Source organism: Myxine glutinosa, chromosome 4 (genome assembly GCF_964187855.1).
Source record: "Myxine glutinosa chromosome 4, kmMyxGlut1.1, whole genome shotgun sequence".
Lineage (NCBI taxonomy): Eukaryota > Metazoa > Chordata > Myxini > Myxiniformes > Myxinidae > Myxine > Myxine glutinosa.
In genome coordinates, this window is record NC_136264.1 from 13,961,309 (window position 1) to 13,988,870 (window position 27,562).

At 42.8% G+C, this 27,562-nt stretch overlaps 1 long non-coding RNA gene across 1 annotated transcript in view; it reads left to right on the forward strand.

Annotated features, from left to right (window-relative positions):
- Positions 1-25,594, forward strand: part of LOC137424449 (uncharacterized) — a 40,618-nt gene extending 15,024 nt beyond the window's left edge. The window contains exons 2-3 of the long non-coding RNA XR_010983929.2: positions 16,267-16,419; positions 24,853-25,594. This is a non-coding gene — a long non-coding RNA (uncharacterized LOC137424449). The remainder of the gene's footprint in view (positions 1-16,266; positions 16,420-24,852) is intronic.
- Positions 25,595-27,562: the final 1,968 nt, after the last annotated feature.

The window sequence follows — 27,562 nt, forward strand, 5'->3', positions numbered from 1 at the left end:
ATGTCTGCTCTTCTTCTTCTGCCCCAATTTGGTCATCTGATCATTTGCTTGTTAAAGTGGACATCTCTCTGACCGTATTTAGAGAGCCACGTCAGCGTGAACGAATCTGGCATTTCACTCTAGCCGACTGGCACGGTCTTCAAGCAGCCATCAAACATTTGGACTGGTCTCCCATTTCCACTGCCTCTGATATCAACTCATGCTGCGAATTCTTCCAAAGCAAACTGCTCTCTCTCATGCACAGATTTATCCCATCTCGTCTTCAGTTGTCTTACCCTTCCTCCCGTCCATGGTACACTGAATCTTGTGGTGAGGCAGTTGCCTTGAAACAACTTGCCTTCGCGTCATGGAAGGCTAATCCAACTGAAGGCAATCTCAGTTCCTTCCACAAAGCTCGGAACAAGTGTGTGTCTACCCTCAGGAGAGTTAGGAAACAATATCTCTCTACTCTCAAGACTGAACTCTCAAACCTGTCTCCCTCCTCCAAATCCTGGTGGTGTCTGGTCAAATCTGTTTCTGGTGCTTGTTCCCCCTCTATCCCCTCCATTACCTCAAACGACGACACAGCTGACACTGCCAATGAAAAAGCTGAATGCCTCAACTCTCTGTTTGCTTCAAAATCTTGTGTCCCAAACCCATCGCTCTCTGTTACCACCTTACCCAGTCATACGCAGCTGCTCCTGGACTCTGTGTCCTTCTCTTCTGACAAGGTGGAGAAGTTTCTGTCAAACCTCGACTCCGATTCTGCAACCGGACCAGACAGCGTCAGCTGACGGGTCCTAAAATCCTGCTCTGCTGCTCTATCTCACCCTTTATCTGTTATATTCACCATCTCTTTATATACAAATGTTTTTTTTTTTCTCTCAATTCACCCTCTCTGTTTTTACACATCATAACCCACAACTTCCAAGTGAAAAACAAATTGTACAAATTTCAGAAAATCAATTAAATGTAACAATCACCTTCAAAATCACACACCAAGTTAATTAGCCTCTACCTGTGTTAAATTGTAGTGATTATGATTATGTCAGAATAAAATCAGCTGTTCCTGTAGGTTTCCTCTGCTGGGTTGTGCATTTCACAGCAAAGACTCAATCATGAGCACCAAGGAGCTTTCAAAAGACGTCCGAGATGAAGTTGTGGAAAGGCACAGATCAGAGGATGGGTATAAAAATATTTCAAAGGCCTTGAAAATTCCTTGGAGCACAGTCAAGACAATCATTAAGACGTGGAAGGTGTATGGTACCACCAGGACCCTGCCGTCACTCCAAACTGGATGACCAAGCAAGGAGGAGACTAATCTGAGAGGCCACCAAGAGGCCAATGGCAACTTTGAAAGAGCTACTGGCCTTTATGGCAAAGATTGGTCACTCTGTGCATGTGACAACAATATCCCACACAAATCACATGTCTGGCCTGTATGATAGGGTGGCAAGAAAGAAGCCATTACTCAAAAAACCTCACCTTTAGTCTGGTTTGAGGTATGCAAAAAAAGACTCAGGAGATTCTGAAGCCATGTCGCAAAAGGTTATATGGTTTGACGAAACCAAGATGGAATTTTTTGGCCTAAATGCAAAACGTTACGTTTGGCATAAACCTAACATAGCACATCACCCAAAGAACACCATCCCTACTGTGAAGCATGGTTGTGGCAGCATCATGTTATGGGGATGTTTCTCATCAGCAGGGACTGGGACACATGTCAGGATACAAGGGAAAATGGGATGGAGCAAAACACAGAAAAATCCTAGAGGAAAACCTGCTGCCCTCTTTAAGAAAACTGAAATTGGGACGGAAGTTCACCATTCAGCATGACAATCACCCGAAGCACACAACCAAGGCTACACTGGAGTGGCTAAGGGACAAAAATATAAATGTCTTTGTGTGGACCCAGTCAGTGCCCCAACCTAAATCCAATCAAAAATCTGTGGCATGACTTGAACATTGCTGTCCATCAACGCTCCCCAAGCAACTTTTTTTTTTGTATACAAGATCGAGGCTCATGTAAGAGCTAACCTTAATCACAAAAAACATAAACGGACACATAAAACATATAATAAAGGGAGCTGGAGACAAGATGGGGAGAGAGAGGGAAGCACAAATGCACAATAACGGTAGAGAACAGGGACATTGGGAGATCTGTGGGAGGGAGAGGGCTTGAGGGGAGGGGGCAGGGGAAGGTGGGAGAGGTAGAAAACAAATGGACACTGCGAGGACTTCCAGGAAAGAAGTCGGTATTTCAAAAAAAGTGGATCTGGTGTGAATTAACGGGGGTAGAAAAGATCAAGGTTTTGGTTTGGGGAAGATAAGAGATGGTGGTGAACAGCTGTTTTAAATACCTGGAGGGAGGAGTGGGATTGAAGAGAGTGAGGGAGTTTGTTCCAGAGGTGGGAGAAAAGAGGAATGAAGGAGTGAAGGTGAGCAGCGAGCCTTGATTTTGGCAGTTTCACCAGAAGAAGGTTGCTGGCAGATCTTGTGTGACTTGAAGGAATATTTCGGGGACAGAGCACAGATAGAGCTGGGGGAGCTAGGCCGGATAGGAGTCTGTAGAAGACAGAAAGACCACCAACCTGCCTGCGGTGAGTGAGTGAAAGGCCCTCGGAGTTAGCTTCATCGCGGGAGATTCCAATCATTCTGAAAGCTTTGGTTTCAACAGCGTGAAGCCGAGCTAGGTGTGAGGCAGGAGCACCAGCCCAGAGGGGAGGTGGAAAGGGGAGGACCTAAGAAAAACACGAAGGAAGAAAATAAATCACAGGACTAAGATATCAAGATATGTCAGGCCTGATGGAAGGGTGTTGAGCAGAGGAGGACGTGTGGAGCGAGGAGCACTCGCCTCTCACCTGTCTAACAGAGGAGGACTCGCCTCTCACATGTCTAACAGAGAAGGACTCGCCTCTCACATGTCTAACAGAGGAGGACGTGTGGAGCGAGGAGCACTCGCCTCTCCCCTGACTAACAGAGGAGGACTCGCCTCTCTCCTCATTAACAGAGGAGGACTCGCCTCTCACCTGTCTAACAGAGGAGGACGTGTGAAGCGAGGAGCACTCGCCTCTCCCCTGACTAACAGAGGAGGACTCGCCTCTCCCCTGACTAACAGAGGAGGACTCGCCTCTCCCCTGACTAACAGAGGAGGACTCGCCTCTCCCCTCATTAACAGAGGAGGACTCGCCTCTCACCTGTCTAACAGAGGAGGACTGGCCTCTCACCTGTTTAACAGAGGAGGACTCACCTCTCACCTGTCTAACAGAGGAGGACTCGCTTCTAAACTGTCTAACAGAGGAGGACTCGCTTCTAAACTGTCTAACAGAGGAGGACTCGCCTCTCCCCTGTCTAACAGAGGACTCACCTTTCACCTGTCTAACAGAGGTGGACTCACCTTTCACCTGTCTAACAGAGGAGGTCGCACCTCTCACCTGTCTAACAGAGGGGGACTCGCCTCTCACCTGTCTAACAGAGGAGGACTTGCATATAAACTCTCTAACCTGGGTTTAAACCTCAGGCCAGGTATAAACTCTCATCGAGGTGTTTCACAGGTAGGGTGATTCATCGAGGTGTTTCACAGGTAGGGTGATTCATCAGTGTGTGTGACATCCCTCGGATGGACGTTAACTGGGCATCCTGTATACCGGAATTAGTTGGTGGGCATTAAAGATCCCTCGGTGTCCTTCATGAAGAGTAGACGAGCTATAGCCGGCACCCTGAACAAATTACAAATGCCTTCCCTAATTACTGCTGGAAAAGCAATGGCAAACCACCCAGCAGAACCTGCCGATGTTCTATAACCGAATATGGTAGCTATGTCAGAATAAGACACTTTGGTCCATCATATAAAGATCTCAGTATCAACTTGGGAAACCTGAAATTGTGGGAGCACAGGTGGGAGATGGTGTATGTACATGGAGGTTGTTTTGCAGGCTGTGAGTGTTGTTGCCCTTCTTGGACCTCATCACAAACGTGTTTGGGTGTGTTGGGAGCGATGATTACCGAAGTATGAAGTTATCTTTATGCATTATTAAGTTATCCTCAGGCACACTTTATATTCACTATCAGTGAAACACAATCAGTGCAAGTGGCTCGCGCTTGTCTAGGGCACAGACGTCTTGGGACCCACATGGAAACAAACACCTGACAGGTTTGCAAGCTTTTTGGAAATGAAACTGTATGGAGAATGGGGTAGTGCAAATAAATGAGGTGCGAAATTCCAGGAAGGACTTTCATAGTTAGGGTGACAGAATCAACAACAATGAAAAAAAAATGGAAATTTAAATTTTGCATGAAATTCATTTTGAATATGAAATGTTTTTATAAATAAATAAATAAATAAAAATAATAATAGAAATAATACAATATATATTATATTGCACTATTATAATATATAATAAAACATAATATAATAATAATGCAATAATATAAATATAAATAAATTTTGAAATATGAAATGTGTTTATAAATAAATAAATAAAAATAAATAATAATAGAAATAATATAAAATATATTATAATACAGTATTGTCAAATATAATAAAATAATATAATAACATAATGTTGTAATCTAGAATAATAATAGAAATATTTAAAAAAATTGAAATATGAAATGTTTTTATAAATAAAATAAATAATAATAGAAATAATATATGTAATATATATTATAATACAGTATTGTCAAATATAATAAAACAATTTAATAACATAATGTTGTAATCTAGAATAATAATAGAAAAAAAAAATTGAAATATGAAATGTTTTTATAAATAAAAATAAATAATAATAGAAATAATATAATATATATTATAATACAGTATTGTTAAATAAAATAAAATAATATTATAATATAATAATGTATAATAATATTAAAATCTAAAATAATAATATAAATATAAATAAAGTTTGAAATATGAAAAAGGTATTAAATCGTTTTTTTGTATGAAAACAAAGAATATGGATGAGAATGAGCATGAATTTGGTTTTGGGAACACTCGCCTCGATGATCATTTTCATGCTACACAGGTCGTGTCTCACCGTTTGCATGCATACCTGCATTTGTCAGTGACTGCTGGAGACGAGGGCGAAGCATAAAATAGCCATTTATAATTCCTCTTGGTATCAATAAGCATGGGCTGGAAGGATGGCCTAGAGCCCTAGATGTACGCATATTCGCCTCTAAGCTGTCTAGCCAGAGGTCAAATTCCGACCCAAGTATAAACTGCCTTCCTGGTGTCTCACAGGCAGGGTGATTCATCAATGTGTGTGCCGTCCTTTGGATGGATGTTAAGCCAGGTGTCCCACCTGCCGGTGTTAGTTTGTGGACGTTAAGGATCCCACGATGTTTTTCGTGAAGAGTGGGCGAGCTATCGCAGGCACCCTGAACAAGTTACAAATTCCTGCGCTACCACCCACTATAACCATTGTCAATGAACTGTTTTGGCAGTGCTGGAACTGCCCTCATGCAGGTCTATAAATGCATGATTGCTTTGATTAATGCAAATCAGAGTATTTTAAACACGTGAAGGTTATGTAAGGTTACATTCACATAATGTGCGCACAAAACACATCATATACAGTATAATATACACATCATAAGCATGATATCACACACATTAAATACACATCATATACAATATATCATACACATTAAACACATTAAATACACATGATTTACAATATATCAAACACATTAAATACACATGATGTACAATATATCATACACAGTAAATAAACATGAAATACACATCATATACAGTATAATATACACATCATAAGCATTATATCACACACATTAAATACACATCATATACAATATATCATACACATTAAACACATTAAATACACATCATTTACAATATATCATACACATAAAACACATTAAATACACATACAACAACAACAACAACAGGCATTTTAAGGCCATTTTCCCTGCAAGAGTGGGGGTTAGCCTTGCGGTCCCCATGACAATGTTCTCCATTTTGCCCTATTTTCTGCATCTCCCTATGTTAACCCCCTTGCCCGCATTTCTTCTTCGACCATCTTTAGCCAAGTCTTTCTCGGTCTTCCCCGTCCTCTACTTCCTTCTACATTAATTCCCATCACTCTTTTCAACCAGTCACTTTCATCCTTCCTCAACACATGACCAAACCATCTCAACCTGTTTCTCTTCACAGCATCCATAACAGCCTCTATTCCCATCATCTTTCGCAATTCATCATTTGTCTTCCTCTCTCTCAACGATACTCCACACATCCACCGAACCATTCGCATTTCCACCCTTTCCAGCCTTCGTTGCTGCTCTACGTTCATTACCCATGTCTCACTCCCATAAATCATAACACTTCTCACACATGCAGCATACACCTTTCCCTTCAGCTTCAATGACACTCCCCTCCTCGTCAGCACGCCACGCAGTTCCCGAAACTTCTTCCATGCACATCTCACTCGAGCAACCGTTGCCGAGTCTGATCCACCTTCTCCATTCAGCATGTCTCCAAGGCAACAAAATGTTTTCACACCTTCCAGCTTCACGCCATCTCCAAGATCCAACTCAACATTTCCTCCATCTGCAGCTCCCTCTGTGCACACCTTACACTTGAATGTAGCTGCCACACTGGTTAATGACCCTCTCAAACCACTACATTTTTGATGAACCCACTCAGCGCACATTGTACATTGAATGGAATTCACTCCGACACCCTTCCTGCACACAGCACACGGCCACTTCCCAGTTCTTTCCACCTCACCACATGCTTTACCAATTGCCATCACCTTCGTTTTTCCGATATTCACCTTCAGACCTTTTGTCTCCATACATTCCTTCCACTTGTTCATCTTCTCCTTCAGTCCATCCATACTTTCTGCAATCAACACCAGATCATCTGTATACAACAACTCCCACGGTAAACCCTCCTTTACGTTCTGAGCCAGCACCTCCATGACAGCTACAAATAGTAGTGGACTTAGTACCGACCCCTGATGCACTCCCACCTTCACCTCAAACTCACCACTGTTCCCGTCCTTCATCCTTACAGCTGTGCGCGCTCTTTTGTACATTGCCATCACTACGCTGATCAACATCCGGCTACTAGAATTCTTAAAGTGATTCTTCACCATTGGGAGATCGGGCCAAAAACGATACATAGCAGGAGATCTCAATAGGTTGTGGATGTTAAACTTCCTCAATGCCCAAGTCACTACTTCACGTGGAACCCTATCAAATGCTTTCTCCAGATCAACAAACCCAAGAAACAACTTCTTCCTCTTCTCCATGTACTTCTCCTGCAACTGCCTCGCAATAAAAAGCGCGTCTGTCGTTCCTCTTCCTGGCATAAATCCAAACTGCATTTCGTCAATCTTCACTTTCTTCCTTATCCTCCTCTCCAACACCCTTTCCAATACCTTCATTCCATGCTCCAATAACTTTATCGCTCGATACGAGCCACAGTCCAGAGGGTCACCTTTCCCCTTGTATAGAGGGACGAGGGCACTCAGTTCCCAATCCACTGGAATGCGGCCTTCTTTCACCACCAGATTGCAGATCTCTGTCATTCTCTTCACACCCCAATTTCCCGCTGCCTTCAACATATCTCCCACAACTCCCGTTGGCCCTCCCGCTTTTCTACTCTTCATTGCTTTTATCACTTCCTCAACTTCCTCCTCGGTTGTCTTCTCTGCCGGTCCTAAAACTGGGTTACTCTCTATGTTGCCATCCCATTCATTCTCTGCATTCAACAGTATTTCCATATATCTCTTCCATCTTCCTTTAATTCCATCTGGGTCCACAACGATTTGTCCCACTTCATCCTTCAAGCAACTCACCCCCATCACATCACACCTCTCTTTCGCTATCTGCTTTGCAATCCTGAATACCGCTCTCTGACCCTCTTCCGAATCCAAGCGCTCTCCGAACATTTTCCTACATGCCTCCTGTGCCTTTGCTACCTCTTTCTTTGTAGCCTTCTTGGCTGCCTTATAACTTTCATGCTCTGCCTTTTCTGCCCCCATACCCTTCACCTTCTGCCACTCCTTGAACTTCTCCCTCTTCTCGTCAATCTTCTTTCCAACTTCATCATCCCACCACCATGTTTCCGAGTGCCTCGGTGGTCCTTTTGTCCATCCACTTACCTCACCAACGGCTCCCAACAGACTATCTTTCATTGACACCCAACCACTTTCAAGCTCAACCACATCATCCTCCACCATACTCAGCCTCTCTTTTAATGCCTCCCTCACTGTCACCTCTTTCAACCTCCACACCTTCCTTCTCGGTTGGTACTTCACCCGCCGAGCTCTCCTCGCACCTTTCACCCTTATGTCGCAGACAACCAAGTGGTGCTGTGAAACAGCCTCCTCCCCCAGGATCACCTTTGTGTCCCGGAGGTGCCCCCTATCTCGCCGACGCACCAGCAGGTAGTCAACGGTTGTCGTCGACCCACCTGACGTGTATGTAACAAGCTTATTATCCTCTTTCTGGAACTGAGTATTACAAATCAACAAATCAGCTCCATCAGCAAACTCCAAAATCCTTTCACCTTCTCCATTTCTCACACCATATCCGTAACCCCCATGAATTCCCTCAAAACCGTCCATACTACTTCCCACATGTCCATTTAGGTCTCCTCCTACCACAACAACATCCTCATCTTTCACGTTTTCCATCAGCTTCTCTATAGCACACCAGAACTTGGCCTTCTCTTCATCGCTCCGACCAACCTGCGGAGCATATCCCGAGATGACGTTCACCAAGAGCTTTCCCATCATCATTTTCACCATCATCAACCTTTCACTCACTCGAGTCACACTCACCACACTGTCTACAAACTCCTCAGAAAACAGGACACCAACACCATTCACGCCCTCCGGGCACCCTTGCCACACAAACTTGTATTTCTGTCCCTGCCTACCCTTCACCATTCTCACACCACTTCCCTTCCATCTCGTCTCCTGCACAGAACATATGTCCACTCTTCTTCTGACCAATACTTCCACCACTTCTCCTGATCTCCCTGTCATTGTCCCTACATTCCATGTCCCAAATCTCAGAAACCGATCTCCACGTTGGGCATCAGACGTTTCGTCGTCATAAATGGAATGATTTCCACCCTTGCTTCGATTGGGTTCCCCACCTTGAGTTTTGACGAGAGGGAGTGGGGTCCCCCACGGGGTACTTCGGGCTGTACCCTGCCCATATGTAGTCGTAATTGTCATGGTTCTCTTTTTGAGGCAATGTTTTTATGGCCGGATGCCCTTCCTGACGCCAACCCTTTTAGTCGCCTCTTACGACACGCAGGGATACGGTCTACCTATTCTAAACCGGGGTACACACCGGTACAACCGGGGTACACACATTAAATACACATGATGTACAATATATCATACACAGTAAATAAACATGAAATACACATCATATACAGTATAATATACACATCATAAGCATTATATCACACACATTAAATACACATCATGTACAATATATCATACACATTAAACACATTAAATACACATGATGTACAATATATCATACACATTAAACACATTAAATACACATGATGTACAATATATCATACACAGTAAATAAACATGAAATACACATCATATACAGTATAATATACACATCATAAGCATTATATCACACACATTAAATACACATCATATACAATATATCATACACATTAAACACATTAAATACACATCATGTAGAATACATCATACACATTAAATAAACATGAAATACACATCATATACAATATATTGTCGTGTGATTCCCTCCCAGTTAACACCTGGAGAGTCACGGATGGCCAATAGCAAGCTTTAACTTGGAGGCGATGCCCAAATGCGGATTTTATTTACACGGGGGAAGAAGCTGAAGCGCTTACCTGAGCGATCCCATCGGACAGTCTTCAACCTGCAGGAAATAAACTCACACAAAAACCCGGATTTTAAATGTGCAGAAAATAACGAAAGGATTTATTAAAACAGATGCCGATAACAAGAAACGCGACGGTAAATCAAATTCCTAATCTTATAGCACAGACACAGGAAGACTTATAGCACAGACACAGGAAGAAAATAAACTGGAAAATAATGGGGTGTGTGTGCACTTAGCTCCGATCACTGGTGAGATCTCGTCAAGGTCTGCAAAAGTCGTCCGGGGCGCTGGTGACATTGCGCGCTAGGTGCGTGCGTTGGCGCGAAACAGTCCTCACTTGCGCAGGCCCGAGCGTTCGTCCACGCATCGTTTCTGCCTGGCAAAACCCTGCACGTCTCCTGGTGGTGTCTCCAATCGCTTCCTGGAGCCCGTCGTCCACGCGCAATTGCTCACGAGGTCCAGTACGATGGACAAGAGCAACAATGGGGCAAGAGGGAGGAAGGCATGAGCGAAGGCACGAGCAAAGGCAAGAGAGGAGGGCAAGAGAAGCAAGAGTCCAGGGTAAGAGAGAGAGACAAAATGTCAATCCGAGTTTTCTTTTATCGTCGGGGTTGTGACGTCATCAGCCCTTCTCCATCAATCAGCGCGCCACTTCTTTCTCGCCTCTGACGTCATCGGTGGTCCTCGCCAATCGGTGCTCTGCTTCCTCCTCGGCCGTCCTTCCACCAATCAGCGGGTAGCTTCTTGCTCCGCCCTGGCCAATCACGGCTCCTCGGGGTGTGTCTTCGGCCTGCCTGTCTTCCGTGGTGATGGAGCTGGTGCGTCCAAATGGTCGTGCTCAGAACTGGCTTTCGGTTGATTTTCTTATTTATTATTTAGTGCAATTAATGGCCATTTCCTCACTCGCGTCTATTGCGGTGCCATTAAGGACTAAGGATGGAAATCACATAGGGTAAGACTTACAAGGGATAATTTATCCTTATGCCCGAAGCTAGTTAACATGCCTCCCCCCCCCCCCCCCCCCCCCCCCCCCCCCGCTTGCGACGGGGACGAAGATACTCCTTACTCCGACATTCGGCTAAACAGAACTTATTACATTGTCATGGTTCTTACCCGACATCCGGAGCATGATACCTACACAAATCTACCTGATTCTCTCGCCATATCACTACCCCACAAACAAAACAATATCATACACATTAAATACACATCATACATATGTATATTAAATACACATTATTAAATACAAATTTTGTATCAAATACATTATTAAATACATGACAACATAAATAAATTTGACAACATGGACCAACTTCTATCTACTCATCCCAACTCTCTCTTCCTCATATGTGGTGATTTCAACTGTCATCATGCCTGCTGGCTGGGTGTGGGACTGTGGGTTCCTCTCTCACCAGCTATGGCACCTCAGCAAAGTACTTCTGTGACTCACTGGGACTGACACAATCTGTCAATTTCCCAACCCGGATCTCAGTCAACCGAGTATCTTCTCTTCTACCCTTGGTTTTTTTTTTTTTTTGAATACTGAATCGAAGCTCGTGAAAGAGCTAACATTTCTTTCACAAACAAATCAACCAGACAAACAAAATATATAAAAAGAGGGAGCGGAAGACAAGATGGGGAGAGAAGGGGAAGCACACAAACATAACATTTGAGAGCGGGGAGATGTGTGGGAGGGGGAGGGCTTGGGGGGAGGAGGCGTGGGAAGGGGGGGGGGGGGTGGGAGACGTATAAAACACAAGGACACCAAGGACTTCCAGGACAGAAGTTGGTATTTCAAAAAAGTGGATTTAGGGTGAAATTAGCGGGGGTAGAAAATATCAAGGTTTTGGATGGGGGAAGATAAGAGATGGTGGTGAACAGCTGTTTTAAAGACCTGGAGGGTGGAGTGGGATTGAAGAGAGTGAGGGAGTTTGTTCCAGAGGCGGGAGAAAAGAGGAGTGAAGGTGAGCAGAGAGTCTTGATTTTGGCAGTTTAACCATAAGAGGGTTGCAGGCAGATCTTGTGCGACCTGCAGGAATATTTTTGGGGGACAGAGCCCAGAGAGAGCTGGGGGGGGGGGGCAAGGCCAGAGAGGAGTCGGTAGAAGACGGAAAGACCACCCACCTGCCTGCGGTGAGTGAGTGAAAGGCCCTTGGAGTTAGCTTCATCGCGGGAGATTCCAATGATTCTGAACGCTTTGATTTCAACAGCGTGAAGACGAGCGAGGTGTGAGGCAGGAGCACCAGCCCAGAGGGGAGAGCAGTATTCCATTGAGCTGTCGATGAAAGCCTTGTATGTGGTGAGGAGCTCAGGTGTGCCAAGGAAGGAGTTCGCACAACGGAGGTTACCCAGTCGGCGACTGGCTTTGGAGGCCAGATTTGAAATGTGGTTTTCCCAGGAAAGATCAGGGCAGATAGTGAGACCCAAAAGCTTGAGTGACAGAACTTCTTGGAGAGGATTATTCAGAAAGTGGATGGGAGGGTTGTCCAGTCGGTCTTTTCGGAGAGACATCGTAAGAGTGTGAGATTTGTCGGGATTGAAAGACATGTTCCACTTGTTTGCCCAGTCTGTGATTTTGTCCAGGTCTGCAGAGAGTGAGCAGGCTGCAGACTGCCGATCTGAGGAATGAGGAATGGAGCGACAGAGAGTAGAGTCATCAGCAAAGAGATAGAGAGGATTTTCAAGAGAGTCAGAGAGATCATTGATGAGACCAGAAAAAGCACAGGGCCCAGAACACTGCCTTGGGGAACTCCAGCCTCAACAGGAAGAGGAGATGAGAGAAACCCATTCAGGGCCACACGTTGACTACGACTAGAGAGGAAGTCCGCCAGCCATGCATGGAGATTTCCATGGATACCAAAGGAGGAGAGTTTGGTGAGCAGAGTGGGGTGCCAGACCGTATCGAAGGCACGTGATATGTCAAGGGAGACAGCTCTAATTTCCTGTTTGGCATTGAGGACCTCCATCCATTGTTGAGACAGCAGAAGCAGCATGTCCAGAGTAGAGTGACCTGGTCTGAAACCAAATTGATGATCAGAGATCAAGCCATTGGAGAAGAGGAAAGATTTCATATCCGAAGCAATGATGGATTCCATGACTTTGCTGATAATTGGGAGAAGGCTGATTGGTCTGTAGTTGCTAGGATCTGTTTTTGCACCTTTTTTGTGCGAAGCGGTGATGTTGGCTGATTTCCAAGCAGATGGCAGTTGACCTTGAGCAAAAGAAAGGGTGAAGAGAACAGAGAGAGGGAGTGAAAGAGCGGACGAACAGGATTTTAGGACCCGTGGGCTGATGCCGTCAGGTCCAGTTGCAGAATCAGTCGAGGGTTGACAGAAACTTTTCCACCTTGTCAGGAGGAAAGGACACAGAGTCCAGGAGCAGCTGGGTACGACTGGGTACGGTGGGTACAGAGAGGGATGGGTTTGGGACACAAGATTTAGAGGCAAAGACAGAGTTGAGGCATTCAGCTTTTTCACGTGTGGAGTCAGCCGTGTAGCCATTTGAGGTGAGGGAGGGAAGTTAAGACTAACTTCCCTGCAAATGTCTGCTGCTCTTCTTCTGCTCCAATGGGTTCTTCTGATCATTTGCTTGTTAAAGTGGACGTTTCTCTGGCCATTCTCAGAGATCAAACCTCAGCATCGACGAGTCTGGCATTACACTCAGGCCAACTGGCATGGTCTTCAATCAGCCATCAATCATCTGGACTGGTCTTCCATCTCTACCACCTCTGACATCAACTCATCCTGGGAATTCTTCCAAAGTAAATTGCTCTCTCTCTCATGCACAGATTAATCCCATCTTGTCTTCAGTTGTCATACCCTTCCTCCCGTCCATGGTACACAGAATCTTGTGGTGAGGCAGTTGCCCTGAAACAACTTGCCTTCACCTCCTGGAAGGCAAATCCAATGGAAGGCAATCTCATTTCTTTTCACAAAGACCGGAATAAGTGTGTGTCCACCCTCAGGAGAGCCAAGAAACAATATCTCTCTACTCTAAAGAGTGAACTCTCAAACCTGTCTCCCTCTTCCAAATCCTGGTGGTGTCTTGGCAAATCTGTTTCTGGTGTTTGTTCCCCCTCCATCTCCTCCCTTACCTCAAACGGTTACACAGCTGACTCCACACATGAAAAAACTGAATGCCTCAACTCTGTGTTTGCCTCAAAATATTGTGTCCCAAACCCGTCTCTCTCCGTACCCAGTCGTACCCAGCTGCTCCTGGACTCTGTGCACTTCTCTCCTGACAAGGTGGAGAAATTTCTGTCAATCCTCGACTCTGATTCTGCAACTGGACCAGATGACATCAGCCCATGGGTCCTAAAATCCTGCTCTGCCACTCTTTCATACCCTCTCTCTGTTCTCATCACCCTCTCTTTTGCTCAAGGTCATCTGCCATCAGCTTGGAAATCAGCCAACATTACCGCTTTACCCAAAAAAGGTGCAAAAACAGATCCATGCAACTACAGACCAATCAGCCTGCTCCAAATTATCAGCAAAGTCATGGAATCCATCATTGCTTTGGATATCAAATCCTTCCTGTTCTCCAATGGCTTGATCTCTGATCATCAATTTGATTTCAGACCAGGTCACTCTACTCTGGACATGCTGCTTCTGCTGTCTCAACAATGGATGGTGGTCCTCAATGTCAAACAGGAAATTAGAGCTGTCTCCCTTGACATATCACGCGCCTTCGATACGGTCTGGCACCCAGCTCTGCTCACCAAACTCTCCTCCTATGGTATTCATGGAAATCTCCACGCATGGCTGGCGGACCTCCTCTCTGGTTATCGTCAACGTGTGGCCCTGAATGGATTCCTCTCATCTCCCCTTCCTGTTCAGGCTGGAGTTCCCCTAGGCAGTGTTCTGGGCCCTGTGGTTTTTCTGGTCTTCATCAATGATCTCTCTGACTGACTCTCTGGAAAATCCTCTCTATCTCTTTGCTGATGACTCCACTCTCTGCAGCTCCATACCTCATCCCTCAGATCGGCAGGCTGCATCCTCCTCACTCTCTGCAGACCTGGACAAAATCACAGACTGGTCAAACAAGTGGAACATGTCTTTCAATCCTGACAAATCTCACACTCTCACTTTGTCTCTGCAAAAAGACCGTCTGGACAACCCTCCCATCTACTTTCTCAATAATCCTCTCCAAGAAGTTCTGTCACTCAATCTCCTGAGCTCTTCACCACATACATTGGCACACCTGATCTCCTCACCACATACAAGGCTTTCATCCACAGCTCAATGGAATACTGCTCTCCCCTCTGGGCTGGTGCTCCTGCCTCACACCTAGCTCTGCTTCACGCTGTTGAAACCAAAGCTTTCAGAATCATTGGAATCTCCTGTGATGAAGCTAACTCTGAGGGCCTTTCACTCACTTACCACAGCCAGGTTGGTGGTCTTTGTCTTCTACCGACTCCTCTCCGGCCCAGTCCCCCAGCCCTGTCTGTGCTCTGTCTTCCAAATATTCCTACAGATCGCACAAGATCTGCCAGCAACCCACTTCTGGTGAAACTGCCAATATAAAGACTCTCTGCTCACCGTCACTCTTTCATGCCTCTTTTCTCCCACCTCTAGAACAAACTCCCTCACTCTCTCCAATCCCATTCCTCCCTCCAGGTCTTTAAAACAGCTGTTCGCCACCATCTCTTATCTTCCCCCATCCAAAACCTTGATCTTTTCTACCGCCGTTAATTCACCCCAGATCCACTTTTCTGAAATACCGACTTCTTTCCTGGAAGTCCTAGCAGTGTCCATGTGTTTTCTTTTTTTTTTACCTCTCCCACCCCCCACACCCTTTCTCACGCCTCCTCCCCCCAAGCCCTCCCCCTCCCACAGATCTCCCGATGTCCCTGCTCTCAAATGTTGTACTTGTGTGCTTCCCCCTCTCTCCCCATCTTGTCTCCCGCTCCCTTTATTATATGTCTTATGTGTCTGTTTTTTTGTCATTAATGTTAGCTCTTACACGAACCTCGATCTTGTATACAAAAAAATAAAAATACAAATACAAATGCAAAATTTTTAAAAAAATACATTAAATACACACATTACACATGCAGAAAAGGAAAGTCTGGAGAAGTTACCCATGCTGAGTATGGTTGAGGGTAAAGAGGAAGAGGCAGACCTTGTATGTGTTGGACAGATGGGGTAAATTGGGACAACAAGCGGTGTCTGCTAGGGCTTTGGGAAACAGTGCAGGATAGGGATGTTTGGGGAAATCTGATCATTAATGTCACCAGAAGGCGGACACCACTTGACCGAACTAGATGAACTAAATGAGGGTTAAATCAACATGATTTCTATTTTCTGAAGACATGGGATGTTTTGTTTTTCAATCATATGATTAAAAAGTCATTTAATTTAAGCTTGGGTCTGTCCGACTAATTTGCGCAACACGTTTTCCTTTCATCTGCAGGCTCCGGTAAAGGAAAAGGAAAAGTGCATGACCATGGATCCAAAAGGCACCATGAAGCGTAAAGGTCACCGGAGACAACCTGGTTATACACGTTGTTTCTGCTGCCAACAGGATGCAGCAACATCTCGCGAACAGGATCGATAAGTGGGGAGGGTGAGGGAAGCGGGAAATGGTGGGGTGGGGTGTGTGGGGTGAAATCGGACTCCGATTGGTTGAGCACAGCGAGGGAAGCTGGGTGAACACTGATTCATCTCTGCAGCAAATTGATCTGTGCCATTATTTTTCAGCGTATGTGCCAGGAGGCTGAACTATGTTCATGAGTAAATACATGGCAAAGGTTGGGTATAGACAAATGATATCATGATGTGATTTTGAGAAAAACGCTTTTTCTCTTCTTATTTCCAATGCACGAGGTGTGCCTACCCTTCGCTTTTATATATAGCCTACCAGGTGTGCCGACCCGTCACTTCGCTGATGGATTTAATGCGCAGAGAGCATGGTGAACTTCACAAACATATTAGGCGTCTGTCTGTGAATCTCAATAAGAACCACCTTTAGAGGCCATTTTCCCCCGCAGAGCAGGGGTTGGCCTTTTTCGGGCACTGTGGTCCCCTTTTTTGAAGCAATGTTTTACAGCCGGATGCCCTTCCTGCCGCCAACCCTGTTGGTCGCCTCTTGCGACACACAGGGAATTACCAGCGAACTGGTGCTCAATTTCCCGACCTCGGAAGGATGACAGGCTGAGTCAACCCCCCTGGCGTTAATTTAGCGATCGACCGGGATTCGAACCCAGGATCCTAGGATCCCAAGCTGCACCCTAACCGCTAAGCCAACACCAGGCTGCAACTGTGAATCTCAATGAGGATGTAAAATAAAGTGAAGCACATGAAAAATTGATCTTTTATAACACGTAGTAGTTGTTGTTGTTGATACCTCCACCACCACAGGTGAACACAGGTTATGTTTTCACCCTTGTCTGTCTGTTTGTTACTTGGCAAAAAAAAACCTGAAAAGGAAACTTTACCAAGTTGTAGAGGTAGTCACAACTGAGAAGCCTTTTGATTTTGAGGTCAAAGGTCATCTTGAGGTCAAATTTCTAAAATTGCCATTTTTCATCCGATTGACTTGAAAAACCACCTTTAGAGGCCATTTTTCCCCGCAAGCGGGGGTTGGCCTTTTTCGGGGACCGTGGTTGTTGTTGTTTTTTGGTCCCCTTTTTGAAGCAATGTTTTACGGCCGGATGCCCTTCCTGCCGCCAACCCTTTTTGTCGCCTTTTTACGACAAACAGGGAATTACCAGTGAACTGGTACTCAATTTGCCGACCTCGGAAGGATGACAGGCTGAGTCAACCCCCCTGGCGTTAATTCAGCGATCGACCGGGATTCGAACCCAGGATCCTCGGATCCTAAGCTGGCACCCTAGACGCTAGCCCAACACCAGGGTTTGACTGACTGATTGACTTGAAAGTTGAACGATATTTGCAGATTGAGTCACTAAATTGGGAAACCAACTGTTTTTGAGGTCAAAAGATCAACTCAAGGCCAAACTTCTAAAATCACCATTTTTCATCTGAAAAATACTCAATTTTAATCTAATTGACTCGAGTTATGATTAAGATTGTCAAATTAATCTCCATGACAACTTTTTTCTTTTCATCTGATTGACTTGAACACGATTTGGATATTTGGTCTTTGAATTCAACCGCCAATTATTTTTAATGTCAAATTTGTTTCAGGGATTTCACAAGTATCGTGCTCTACACGACATCTTTCCTGTTTGTTTGTTTCTTACTTGCAAAAATATCGAAGATTTTTGAAGTATATTGGTTGGTCATGTGCATTTATCTGTCTGTTTTTCTGTTTGTCAATCGCTTACAGGTCACAATTTTAAACCAATCTTCACGAAACATCACAAACTGATAGAGTTGGTCAAAAGCAAGAAGCCTATTGATTTTAAGGTCAAAAGGTCAGCATAAACCAATGGGCAACAAGTTTATCAAATTTCTAAAATTGTCAATATTCATCCAATTGACTTAAAATTTGAAGAGAATTTGCACATTTGGTCATTTAATTCAACTATTTGCATAATTAGTTTTGAGGTTAACATCGGCCAAAAGGTCAACATAACCAAAAGGTCAACATAGGCCAAAAGGTCAACATATACAAAAGGCCAAAATAGACCAAAAGGTCAACATCGGCCAAAAGGTCAACACAAGCCAATTTTCTAAAATTGTCAATATTCATCCAATTGACTTGAAATTTGAAAAGGATTTGCACATTCGATTATTATTATCTTTCCAACCACGAATATCGATTATTATTATCTTTCCAACCATGAATATAGATTATTATTATCTTTCCAACCACGCATATCGATTATTATTATCTTTCCAACCACGCATATCGATTATTATTATCTTTCCAAGCACGCATATCGATTATTATTATCTTTCCAACCACGCATATCAATTATTATTATCTTTCCAACCACGCATATCGATTATTATTATCTTTCCAACCACGCATATCGATTATTATTATCTTTCCAACCACGCATATCGATTATTATTATCTTTCCAACCACGAATATCGATTATTATTATCTTTCCAACCACGAATATCGATTATTATTATCTTTCCAACCACGCATATCGATTATTATTATCTTTCCAAGCACGCATATCGATTATTATTATCTTTCCAACCACGCATATCAATTATTATTGTCTTTCCAACCACGCATATCGATTATTATTATCTTTCCAACCACGCATATCGATTATTATTATCTTTCCAACCACGCATATCAATTATTATTATTATCTTTCCAACCACGAATATCGATTATTATTATCTTTCCAACCACGAATATCGATTATTATCTTTCCAACCATGAATATCGATTAATATTATCTTTCCAACCACGAATATCGATTATTATTATCTTTCCAACCACGCATATCGATTATTATTATCTTTCCAACCACGCATATCGATTATTATTATCTTTCCAACCACGAATATCGATTATTATTATCTTTCCAACCACGCATATCGATTATTATTATCTTTCCAACCGCGCATATCGATTATTATTATCTTTCCAACCACGCATATCGATTATTATTATCTTTCCAACCACGAATATCGATTATTATTATCTTTCCAACCACGCATATCAATTATTATTAGCTATCCAACCACGCATATCGATTATTAATATCTTTCCAACCACGAATATCGATTATTATTATCTTTCCAACCACGAATATCGATTATTATTATCTTTCCAACCACGCATATCGATTATTATTAGCTTTCCAACCACGCATATAGATTATTATTATCTTTCCAACCACGCATATCAATTATTATTATCTTTCCAACCACGCATATCAATTATTATTAGCTATCCAACCACGCATATCGATTATTAGTATCTTTCCAAGCACACATATCGATTATTATTATCTTTCCAACCACGCATATCAATTATTATTAGCTATCAAAACACGCATATCGATTTATTCTTATCTTTCCAAGCACACATCGATTATTATTATCTTTCCAACTACACATATCGATTATTATTATCTTTCCAAGCACACATATCGATTATTATCTTTCCAAGCAAGGAAATCGATTATTAGCTATCCAATCACATATCGATTATTATTATTATCTATCCAACCACACATATCGATTATTATTCGCTATCCAACCACACATATCGATTATTATTATCTTTCCAACCACACATATCGATTATTATTATCTTTCCAACCATGCATATCGATTATTATTATCTTTCCAACCACGCATATCAATTATTATTAGCTATCCAACCACGCATATCGATTTATTATTATCTTTCCAAGCACACATATCGATTGTTATTATCTTTCCAACTACACATATCGATTATTATTATCTTTCCAAGCACACATATCGATTATTATCTTTCCAACCAAGGAAATCGATTATTAACTATCCAATCACATATCGATTATTATTATCTATCCAACCACACATATCGATTATTATTCGCTATCCAACCACACATATCTATTATTATTATCTTTCCAACCACACATATCGATTTATTATTCGCTATCCAACCACACATATCGATTATTATTCGCTATCCAACCACACATATCGATTATTATTCGCTATCCAACCACACATATCGATTATTATTCGCTATCCAACCACACATATCTATTATTATTATCTTTCCAACCACACATATCGATTATTATTCGCTATCCAACCACACATATCGATTATTATTATCTTTCCAACCACACATATCGATTATTATTAGCGATCCAACCACACATATCGATTATTAGCTTTCCAACCAAGGAAATAGATCATTATCTTTCCAACCAAGGAAATCGATTATTAGCTATCCAACCACGCATATCGATTATTATCTTTCCAACCAAGGAACTCGTTTATTAACTTTCCAGTTATAATTATTACCTAGTTATAATTTTTATATTATTATAATTATTACCTTTCCAACCAAGGAACTCGTTTATTAACTTTCCAGCCAAGGAAATCGATTATTAGCTATCCAACCACGCATATCGATTATTTGCTTTCCAACCACGCATATCGATTATTATCTTTCCAGCCAAGGAAATTGATTATTAGCTATCCAACCACGCATATCGATTATTTGCTTTCCAACCACGCATATCGATTTCTTATCTTTCCAATCAAGGAAATCAATTATTATCTTTCCAATCAAGGAAATCGATTATTAGCTTTCCAACCAAGCAAATCGATAATTTGCTTTCCAACCAAGCATATCGATTATTAGCTAACCAACCACGCATATTGATCATTAGCTTTCCAACCAAGCATATCGATTATTAGCTTTCCAACCAAGCATATCGATTATTAGCTAACCAACCACGCATATTGATCATTAGCTTTCCAACCAAGCAAATCGATCATTTGCTTTCCAACCAAGCATATCGATTATTAGCTAACCAACCACGCATATTGATCATTAGCTTTCCAACCAAGCATATGGATTTATTAGCTTTCCAACCAACGAAATCGATTATTGGCTTTCCAACCAAGCATATTGAATCCAGTTTTTCCCTCCTGAGAGTTTCCCTCTGTATCCATCTTGGTCACCCCTGTGTCTTCCCCTACCCCTCACTCCTTCACACCCATTAATTGTCCATCTCCCTCTGTTTTGTCCTTCAACTCTGCTGTTGGTATTTCCCTCCTCTCTCTCCACTGTTGTTTTTGTTGTGTTGCATCCTGATCCGTTCTGTGTTCTTGCTCTTCAAGGAACCATTGACTTTGTTAAAAAAGACAAAAAGAAAAAAGTGGAAATTCATTCGCCTACATTCGCATAAAAAAGTGGGAATTCATTCGCCTACATTCGCATAAAAAAGTGGGAATTCATTCGATCTTTAGCCTTAATCCCTCTAAAATGGATTTAGCATGGATGGCTGTTTTTAAACAAGAAATGCTATCAAAACTTTTTTTTATTCATGATCTGGCTGACTCACTGTTGTGGAGTTGGCCAGGGAGATATTTTGGCTCAAAAGTCTTTCACAAACCATCTGGCCAGGCCTAAGTTTTGGCGGGAACTGGTTAAAGCCGTGATCTCCCGTGATGAAGCTACCTCCGAGGGCCTTTCACTTACTCACCGCAGGCAGGTTGGTGGTCTTTCTGTCTTCTACCGACTCCTCTCCGGCCTTGCTCCCCCAGCTCTCTCTGTGCTCTGTCCCCCAAATATTCCTACAGGTCGCACAAGATCTGCCTGCAACCCTCTTATGGTTAAACTGCCGAAATCTAGGCTCTCTGCTCACCTTCACTCCTTCATTCCTCTTTACTCCCGCCTCTGGAACAAACTCCCCCACTCCCTTCAATCCCACTCCTCCTTCCAGATCTTTAAAACAGCTGTTCACCACCATCTCTTATCTTCCCCCATCCAAAACCTTGATCTCTTCTACCCCCGCTAATTTCACCCCAAATCCACTTTTTTGAAATACCAACTTCTTTCCTGGAAGTCCGTTGTGTCCTTGTGCTTAAATACTTCTCCCACCCCCCCCCGCCCCCCTTCCCACGCCTCCTCCCCCCAAGCCCTCTCCCTCCCACACATCTCCCCGCTCTCAAATGTTATGTTTGTGTGCTTCCCCTTCTCTCCCCATCTTGTCTACCGCTCCCCTTTTCATGCACTTTGTTTGTTTGTCTGTTTGATAAATGTTAGCTCTTTCACGAGCCTCGATTATGTATACAAAAAAGAAAGGGAAAAAAAGCAGCAATTATTTAATTCGTTTAGGATGCCTGTGATAACACTCCTATTCTTTCACGTCCATCCGAGGGTCGACTCATTTTGCAGACTCCACGTCTGCACAATCCTGTCGGACAATGGGCTTCGTGTGGAGGTCAATATATTAATATGTTAATTAATGGACTATGGCTGTGGCACAAAGCATAATTGACCAAAATGGCGTTCTGCATACAAGTTTCCTTGTACTATTTACATGCTTCATAGAAGGGGAACGTGTTCTGAAAGTCCTGCCTCCAACCCATTCATCATGAACACAAAGGTTTGTCAACTTGTGCTCCATGTATAAATAAATAAGCAAGAAGATGTCATGCGGAGCACGATACTTGCAAAATCCACCCCCCACCCCCAAGAAAAAAAATTCCATTGATACAGCAAATTGTCCATTTCATCAACATTAAAATTGACAATCTTGATCAAAGTTTGGGTCAACAGGAAGAAAAGTGACGATTTTTCAGATGAAAAATGATTTTGTAAGATTGACCTTGAGTTGACCTTTGACCTTTTGACTTCAAAAATAGTTAGTTTCCCTATTTATTGACTCAATGTGCAAATGCTGTTCAATTTTCAAGTCAATCGGATGAAAATTGAGGATTTTAAAAACTTGGCCTATGTTGACCTCAAAAATAGTTGGTGGTTGAATTCAGTGACCATATATGTAAATCCTCTTAGAATTCCAAGTCAATCGAATGAAAATTGGTGATTTTAGAAATTCGGCCTATGTTGACCTTTTGGCCTATGTTCACCTAAAATATAATTTGTGGTTGAATTCAGTGACCAGATATGCAAGTCCTCTTCAAATTTCAAGTTAATGGGATGAAAATTGAGGATTTTAGAAATGTGGCTTGTGTTGACCTTTTGGCCTATGTTGACCTCAAATATACTTGGTGGTTGAATTGAGTGACCAGAAATGCAAGTCCTCTTAAAATTTCAAGTTAATGGGATGAAAATTGAGGATTTTAGAAATGTGGCTTGTGTTGACCTTTTGGCCTATGTTGACCTCAAATATACTTGGTGGTTGAATTGAGTGACCAGATATGCAAGTCCTCTTCAAATTTCAAGTTAATGGGATGAAAATTGAGGATTTTAGAAATGTGGCTTGTGTTGACCTTTTGGCCTATGTTGACCTCAAATATACTTGGTGGTTGAATTCAGTGACCAGAAATGCAAGTCCTCTTAAAATTTCAAGTCAATCGGATGAAAATTGAGGATTTTAGAAATTTGGCCTATGTTGACCTTTTGGCCTATGTTGACCTCAAAAATACTTGGTGGTTGAATTCAGTGACGAGATATGCAAGTCCTCTTCAAATTTCAAGTAAATCGGATGAAAATTGAGGATTTTAGAAATTTGGCAAAGTTGGTGTCCTTTGGCCTACGTTGACCTTTTGACCCCAAAACAATAGGCTTCTCAATTGGGATGACCTATACAACTTGGTGAAGTTTCGTGACGATCGGTTTAGAATTGTGACCTGTAGGCCGGTGACAAACAAACAAACAGACAAACAGACAGAACCACAAACGCAACCGACCAATATACTTGAAAAATCTTCGATTTTGCAAGTAACAAACAGACAAACAAACAGACAGACAGACAGACAAGCAAACAGACAGACAGACAGACAGACCACAAACGCAACCGACCAATATACTTGAAAAATCTTCGATTTTGCAAGTAACAAACAGACAAACAAACAGACAGACAGACAGACAGACAAACAGCCAGACAGACAGACAGACAGAACCACAAACGCAACCGACCAATATACTTGAAAAATCTTCGATTTTGCAAGTAACAAACAGACAAACAAACAGACAGACAGACAGACAAGCAAACAGACAGACAGACAGACAGACCACAAATGCAACCGACCAATATACTTGAAAAATCTTCGATTTTGCAAGTAACAAACAGACAAACAAACAGACAGACAGACAGACAAGCAAACAGACAGACAGACAGACAGACCACAAATGCAACCAACCAATATACTTGAAAAATCTTCGATTTTGCAAGTAACAAACAGACAAACAAACAGACAGACAGACAGACAAACAGACAGACAGACAGACAGACAGAACCACAAACGCAACCGACCAATATACTTGAAAAATCTTCGATTTTGCAAGTAATAAAATGGAGAAGTACATCACGTGATTAGACAGATTTTGGAAAAAATGTCATTTTTTTGCTTCATTTGCTCCACCATTGAAGGCGGACCAAGGGTGTGTTTTCCCTGTCTGTCTGTCTGTGTGTCTGTGAGCAGGATATCCAAAGAAGATTGTGGACGGATTCAGACGAAACTTGGTGGATGAGTTGGTCGGCGACAAGAACAAGCCGATTCGATTTTGGTTCACGTCCGAATCCAGATCCATGGGATACAAAACGTAAACCGTTCAGCGGAGGGATGCTCCCCACCAAGTACTGCTCTAGTTCCCTTCAAAGTTCCTAATTTAATATATTTGATAATTGTGCAAATTTATTCCATTTTATAGCACTTCCATATGTGGCCTTGCTTCTCCTGCTCTCTCTTTCCTCTGCCCTCTCCACCCAAAATCCAGACCGGTTGCCCCACCTGCACTCATTCCTCCCTGTGAGGGAATTGTCTACCTGTGTCCATTGTCTCGTCTTCCTAATTCCAGTCTTTCCAATGTGCGGCCCATCACCATCCCATACACTCGTCCATGCACATCCACAATCTCTTCGACACATTCCCAATCTGTTCTTCTCCGGGCATTGTTACTCCTTTTTGTGTTGCTCTCCTTTTCTCCTTGTGGATGGCCATTCCATCCACATGCTTTGCTAACCTGTGAACCTGGTGCCCTTTAGCATTGAACTCCTCCATGAGCCTCGACCATTGAACAAATCCCCCACTCACCTAGCAAAGCAAAATGGTAGACATGGGAGATTACATTTAACATTGGATATTGCCTATTTGGAATTCAAAGAACGTCGTGTTGCTTTTGAGTCACTCTGTAAGTAAACGGAAATTTGTTTTCCATTCTCTTCCTCCCTCGTTTCCCTTCCCAACGAGATGATCCTTATCACTCGCATTTTTCCAAGATTTCAACAGGCTGTGATTGCCGAGTCCGATTTGAGTGGCAGCGGCAATCTACCTGCGATATTCTTCCATTCATTCCTATTCGATTTTGGCTTCGGAACCTGGTCCACTATTACGAATCCGCATACCCAGCTGAGGAGTAAAGTGACCACCATAGGGGTCGACCCTTGTGCACTTTGTTCCCTTGGGAAGGAGGGGACAGACGTTCTAGCACTAATTTTGGGAAAAAAAAAAATTGGCCATTTTGGCCATTGCTCACCTATTCTTTGCCCAACGACACCAAGGGATCTTTAACGTCCATCAACTAATACCGATTGTGAAACACCGGGATGACAATTTATACCTGGGCCGAGATTTGAACCCAGGCTAGACAGGTGCTCCCCCACAGTCCTCTTTTACCACCCTCAAGCCTTCAAGATGACTACCTCCTGCAATTTTGTATTGCATTCCAAGTCTACCTGCAAGCTATTATACAATTTATGATAGATTTCATTTGACAGGTTTTCTATGTCTCATCGTATAACTTAGTGCCCTTTCTGATTCATTATTGACTTTTCCATGAGCTGTCAACAATCATCTCAGCTGTCTCGCCTGGTTTTGAACCTGAACCCAGCATAAACAGTCATCCTGCTGTTTCGCATATGCAGGCCGAGATATCAATCTGTGTACCACGTCCTCGGCTGGACATTAAACTGAGCATTCTGTCTGCCGGCATTAGTTAAAAACATACTACGTTTAAGGATGTCATAAAGGACGCAAACAACAGGCGCGAAGAACTAATGTAACGTGTTAGATAGGGCGGTGTAACAGCCGCTGTGTAACGGCGGTAAAACACGGATTTTTTTTTTTTTTTTTGTATACAAGATCGAGGCTCGTGAAACAGCGAACATTAATCACACAAAACGTCAAACCGACACATAAAACACAAAATAAGGGGAGCAGTAGACAAGATGGGGAGAGAGAAGAAAGACACAAACACAACATTTGAGCAGGGACATCGAGAGAACTGTGGGAGGGAGAGGACTTGGGGGGATGTGGGAGAGGTATTAAACATATGGACACTGCAAGGACTTCCAGGAAAGAAGTTGGAATTTCTTAAAAGTGGATTTGGGGTGAATTAGCGGGGGTAGAAAAGATCAAGGTTTTGGATGGGGGAAGATGAGAGATGGTGGTGAACAGCTGCTTTAAATACCTGGAGGGAGGAGTGGGATTGAAGAGAGTGGGGGAGTTTGTTCCAGAGGTGGGAGAAAAGGGGAATGAAAGAGTGAAGGTGAGCAGAGAGCCGAGATTTCGGCAGTTTAACCATAAGAGGGTTGCAGGCAGATCTTGTGCGACCTGCAGGAATATTTGGGGGGACAGAGCACAGAGAGAGCTGGGGGTGCAAGGCCGGAGAGGAGTCGGTTATTAGACAGAAAGACCACCTACCTGCCTGCGGTGAGTGAGTGAAAGGCCCTCGGAGTTAGCTTCATCGCAGGAGATTCCAATGATTCTGAAAGCTTTGGCTTCTATAAAATATTTAATTAAATATTTAAATATTTTTAAATAAATTTTTAAAATATTTAATAAAATATTTACACTCCTTTCGACCTCTTTGAACCCTTTATTTACGTTGAATTATATACTTTATCAGCGTAGAACACAAATAGTCTTCATAATACTTTTAAGAACCATAATAACTTCGAAGAATATATCGATCTATAGCATGAGAGGACGTGGCATGTGTACAGTATCAGGGTGAAGATGGCACCGATATGGCTATTTGTACGATGCCGATTGATGTATTCCATGGTGATCAAGCTTCAGTCTCCTAAACTGTGACTTAATATCATCTTATTAAAGTTTATAAGGGTTTATAAGTTTCCCCCTACCCTCCTCCCTCCCACAGATCTCCCGATGTCCCTGCTCTCAAATGTTG